Source organism: Poecilia mexicana, unplaced genomic scaffold, assembly GCF_051168715.1.
Source record: "Poecilia mexicana isolate PSO_F unplaced genomic scaffold, ASM5116871v1 scaffold_9, whole genome shotgun sequence".
NCBI classification, from domain to species: Eukaryota; Metazoa; Chordata; class Actinopteri; order Cyprinodontiformes; family Poeciliidae; genus Poecilia; species Poecilia mexicana.
This window is the reverse complement of record NW_028263378.1, coordinates 1,250,588-1,255,677: the sequence shown is the minus strand read 5'-3', so window position 1 is coordinate 1,255,677 and position 5,090 is coordinate 1,250,588. Positions and strand designations below refer to the sequence as shown.

The 5,090-nt window shown below is 42.8% G+C and overlaps 1 long non-coding RNA gene across 1 annotated transcript; it reads left to right on the top strand.

Moving 5' to 3' along the window:
- The first annotated feature begins 3,103 nt into the window (after positions 1-3,103).
- Positions 3,104-3,657, top strand: LOC148157564 (uncharacterized). The gene is made up of 3 exons (XR_015764219.1): positions 3,104-3,213; positions 3,292-3,482; positions 3,565-3,657. It is a non-coding gene; the product is annotated as an uncharacterized LOC148157564 (long non-coding RNA).
- The last annotated feature ends 1,433 nt before the right edge of the window (positions 3,658-5,090 follow it).

Genomic DNA, 5,090 nt, shown 5'->3' with positions numbered 1-5,090 from the left:
GCATTGCAGCCAGAGACGTGGATCCGGTGAATCTGACCATTTTCACGGCGCTTCTGATCGATTTCTCGGTAAAAACTACTCATATGATCATGTCAATGTGTAACTTTCAGTTTAATCGGCAGCTATCAAAATAAAATACATACATAAATAAACGAGGTCTGGTGTGGAGGTCTTTTTTCGCTGTTTCGAAGAAAATCGATCTTTTTTCAGCTTTTGTCTCGAAAGCCTGACAAATAAAAGTCAGTCAACAAACACAGGTTCCCAACACATAGTGTGCATTTATAATTTTTCATTTCTGATGAAGGAGGAAGGAGATTAATATACCTGCAAGATCTTTTACTTTGTTTTCAAAATATTTGCACTATGTTTGACATTTGTCCTTAACATAGTTTAATATAAGGTAGCTATTGAAAGATAGTTTCAATATATTTATATATATTTAAAAGCACAAATATACTAAGTAATAGAACATACAGTGAGTCAACAATCGAAACTTATAGTTTAGGATCTACGCATGCGCAGTTTGATCCAAAAATTATGCCCCGCCTCTTCCGTGACAACTCTCACACATTCAAAAAGAGTCTCTCACACATACATAAAACGAGTCTTAGTACTGTGTGTGTGTGCAACTTTAGTCTTGTTTATGTGAGAGATAAAGTCTGTGTATGTGAGCGAGAAAGTTAACGTCTGTGTGTGTGTGACATTTTAGTAGTGTGTGTATACGCAATTTCAGTATTTTTTGAATGTGCGTGGCTATTTTTTTGAGTATGCGTGAGTTTTTGGTAGTGTGTGAGAGACAAAACGTAAATTTTGTCCTAAACGGCCCCTCATAGTTTTGGGTGCTACACTTATCGTGCATTTCTGCAGTGTTGCTCTGATGGCGTTGCTGGCTGCAGCTGGGGGTTGCTGTGGCGGGCGGCTTCAATCTGGTCCTCACCTGCTGACCCGCTTCCTCCCGGGTTAGGCTGTGTTTCCACCCCTGGGCACTTGATTGTGTTTGGAGCTGCAGCGCTTTGGACGCTCTTCTGTCTTGTCTTGTTTGATTGGGCCGCTCAAATAAACCTGTTGCGGATTGGGCAGGCTGTGTGTGCGGGGCATTACTACTCTGGCTCCATCGAAGGGCATTTGGAAGCGGATGACAACGACTTGTTCCTTGTTTTGTTTTGTGATTGAAGTTACTAATTTGTTTGGCTTTGATTTACTAATTTGTTTTGCATTGCATGTTTTTATTTCTTTGGAATAATTGAACTTGTCTGTCCTGTTTCCTTTTGTGTTCCTTTTGTCCCAGGGACCGAGTAGTGGGCCTGAAGCCTCGTTTTTAAAAGGAATTGTTTTAAAGGAATTGTTAAATAAAATATTGTGCACTGAAAGGTCTGTGTTCTACGGAGCCCCCCAGGGGACATGGGGAATTTTTTTTCTTTTGCGTTCCCTCGCAAAACTTTTGCGTTCCCTCGCAATACTTTTGCGTTCCCTCGCAAAACTTTTGCGTTCCCTCGCAAAACCTTTTGCGTTCCCTCGCAATACTTTTGCGTTCCCTCGCAATACTTTTGCTTTCCCTCGCAATACTTTTGCGTTCCCTCGCAAAACTTTTGCGTTCCCTCGCAAAACCTTTTGCGTTCCCTCGCAATAATCTACTGATCAGTTCATGCGGCATAATTGATACTATAAGCCTTTTTTACGGTGGAAGCCGTACTTTCTGCTTTAATACAAGCTTATAAGGTTTTTCCATGGACTATTGAGTTATTATCGGGGGGTAATAAGTCATCTGATTGTGTCTCTGTTGTGTTCGTGTCTGAATGGTTTAAAGGGCTGCTTTCTGTGCCGTTCCATCTGAGCCTTAACAGACATAAACATGCAGTAAATAAATCGATTTTCAATCAGTTTTTTGCACCAAAGCGTTAATAATAATAAACACGTTTTCACTGAGGCTCTATAAGAGCAATATGAATGAAATAAGTAATTATTGATATGACAGGAGCAGCGGCTTTGACACCTGGTGGTGGGCGTGTCGATGTGGGAGTGACTGTCATGAAGTATGAATGGGAAGGTGACGCTGCTGGCTCGGTGTGTGAGGCAGCGGGTGAGCTGGGGGGTCAGTCCTCGCAAAGTTTGGAGCATAATAAAAATTTAAAAAATCGATAATTGTGACAGAACAAAGAAGAGGTTAGGAGTTGATTGATACACGGACAGATGAGATTCCCCGAGTTAATCCAGTGCGGCCCTCTACCACCATTAGTTTGCTGTGTTTTATAATAATAAAACGTGTTTATTATTATTAACGCTTTGGTGCAAAAAACTGATTGAAAATCGATTTATTTACTGCATGTTTATGTCTGTTAAGGCTCAGATGGAACAGAAAGCAGCCCTTTAAACCATTCAGACACGAACACAATGGAGACACAATCAGACGACTTATTGCCCCCGATAATAACTCAATAGTCCGTGGAAAAACCTTATAAGCTTGTATTAAAGCAGAAAGTACGGCTTCCACCGTAAAAAAGGCTTATAGTATCAATTATGCCGCATGAACTGATCAGTAGATTATTGCGAGGGAACGCAAAAGGTTTTGCGAGGGAACGCAAAAGAAAAAAAATTCCCCATGTCCCCTGGGGGGCTCCGTAGTGTTCGGGTGCATCTTAATTTTAAAAAGATCTCCACCTGCTGGTGACATCATTATAACACCTTTCATATCTCGTTATAACGAGCTTCTGAATTTATTTATAAACTCCAACAGTTAAATATTTCTGCAGTTTGAAAACAACTGAATTAAAATTCAGTTCATTTTGTAAAATTTAACTTGACAATAACAGCAAAATGACGTCCAAATATTTTACAGTGAAACATCTGGAGAGATTTCAGTTTGATAAAAACCCAGAGAAATTAATACATGTTTTCTCTTTAAGATAATATGTGACCAAATGTATTGAAACATGTTTAAATCTTGACAGATGCAAGAAAAAAATACATTTATGAAAACTGCACCACTTCAGCTAACTGAAAAAAATAAGTTGTCAGGATCGGTGGTTTGTTTTGTTATTTTTGGAAGCCTGCTGCTTCCCACTTCCTCCACCAGATGCCGCCTAGGAGCAGAGCCCCTGGAGAGGTGCGTGGTCGAACCCAGGGACACACCTGTGGCGTATTACCCGACTGAGGCTGGGGATATTTAAGAAGCGGCGAGCTGACACTTCCTTGCCTGAGTGTTTGTTTACCTCGGTAACAAATCGTTCCAGAGTAAGGCCCTCTGAGCTCTTCCCGAGATAATCGCCTCCTGTGTTTTTTCCCTTTTGTCAGGTTTACCTGGATCCCTCCGGGGTTTTTTCTGAGAAAAGAGTTCCGTGGATCGTTATCCCGGACCGCCACCAGCCGCCAGCTCGTTCCTCCACTCAGCCTGACCTGCCTGTCCGCCCTCCAACGGTTCGTTGCCTCTCCACGCCGCCCCTGGGTCTTTCTCTGCTTCCAAGAGAACTTCTGTCTGCTCCTAAGTAAGCCGTCTTCCCCCCTCAGTACAAATATTCATCCACCTCTCTGGATTCGCTGATACTAACCGCTTCCTCTCGTTGACAGTGGCTGTACTGGTTATCCCTCCCAGATTCCTGCTCCGTGTTTTTTTCCCCCAACCCTTTCCCCTGTTCAATAAACTTCATTATTGTTTTTGCACACGCGTCTCCTGATTGTGTTCGTGCATGTGGGTGCGTAAACTGGAACCCACCATGACATAAGTGTTTTTCCTACAAACAGTCAGTCAAGTGACAAACTGCACATCTTGAATTAAAGCTTTAAAACATGCAATGTTCTGAAACAGAACATCAGTAAACAGCTGAAGCCAAAGTCAGATTGGATTTCATAATTAATAATCATATTTCTTTAATCTTTCTGTGGACAATGAGATAAACAATCCCAGTTATGTGGCCCTAAACATCAGCTTCCCTTTATTCAGGGCCACAGACTCAAAGCCTGTGGCCCTGAATAAAGGGGCCATGTGAAGGAACGACTCTCTGACTCTGACTCTCTGTCTCTCTGACTCTCTGACTCTCTGTCTCTCTGACTCTCTGTCTCTCTGACTCTGACTCTCTGTCTCTCTGACTCTGACTCTCTGTCTCTCTGTCTCTCTGACTCTCTGTCTCTCTGACTCTGACTCTCTGTCTCTCTGACTCTCTGTCTCTCTGACTCTCTGTCTCTCTGACTCTCTGACTCTCTGTCTCTCTGACTCTGACTCTCTGTCTCTCTGACTCTCTGTCTCTCTGACTCTCTGTCTCTCTGACTCTGACTCTCTGTCTCTCTGACTCTCTGTCTCTCTGACTCTCTGTCTCTCTGACTCTGACTCTCTGTCTCTCTGACTCTCTGTCTCTCTGACTCTCTGTCTCTCTGACTCTCTGTCTCTCTGTCTCTCTGACTCTCTGTCTCTCTGACTCTCTGACTCTCTGTCTCTCTGACTCTCTGTCTCTCTGACTCTGTCTCTCTGACTCTCTGTCTCTCTGACTCTCTGTCTCTCTGACTCTCTGACTCTCTGTCTCTCTGACTCTCTGTCTCTCTGACTCTGTCTCTCTGACTCTCTGTCTCTCTGACTCTGACTCTCTGTCTCTCTGACTCTCTGTCTCTCTGACTCTCTGTCTCTCTGACTCTCTGACTCTGACTCTCTGTCTCTCTGACTCTGTCTCTCTGACTCTCTGACTCTGTCTCTCTGACTCTCTGTCTCTGACTCTCTGTCTCTCTGACTCTCTGACTCTCTGACTCTGTCTCTCTGACTCTCTGTCTCTCTGACTCTCTGTCTCTCTGTCTTTCTGTCTCTTTAAATCCCGGCTGAACTGCTGCTGTTCAGGCACTTGGATCTCTTTATGTTTTATTTTATTCATTTGGATTTTTTTTCTTTAAAATGTTTTTATCTTTGTGAGGTGACATTACGTTCCCTGAAAGCACCTTTTAAATAGAATATATAATTATTATTATTGTAAATACTCATGTTGCTACAAACAAGGCCGTTGCCATGGTTACTGCCCCACGTGGCGGCAGACTTTAGGGTATTTATACTAATTTACATTAATATGTGTTTATGGAGGCGACAGGCGGAGCAGCAGCTGCTCTATTTATTA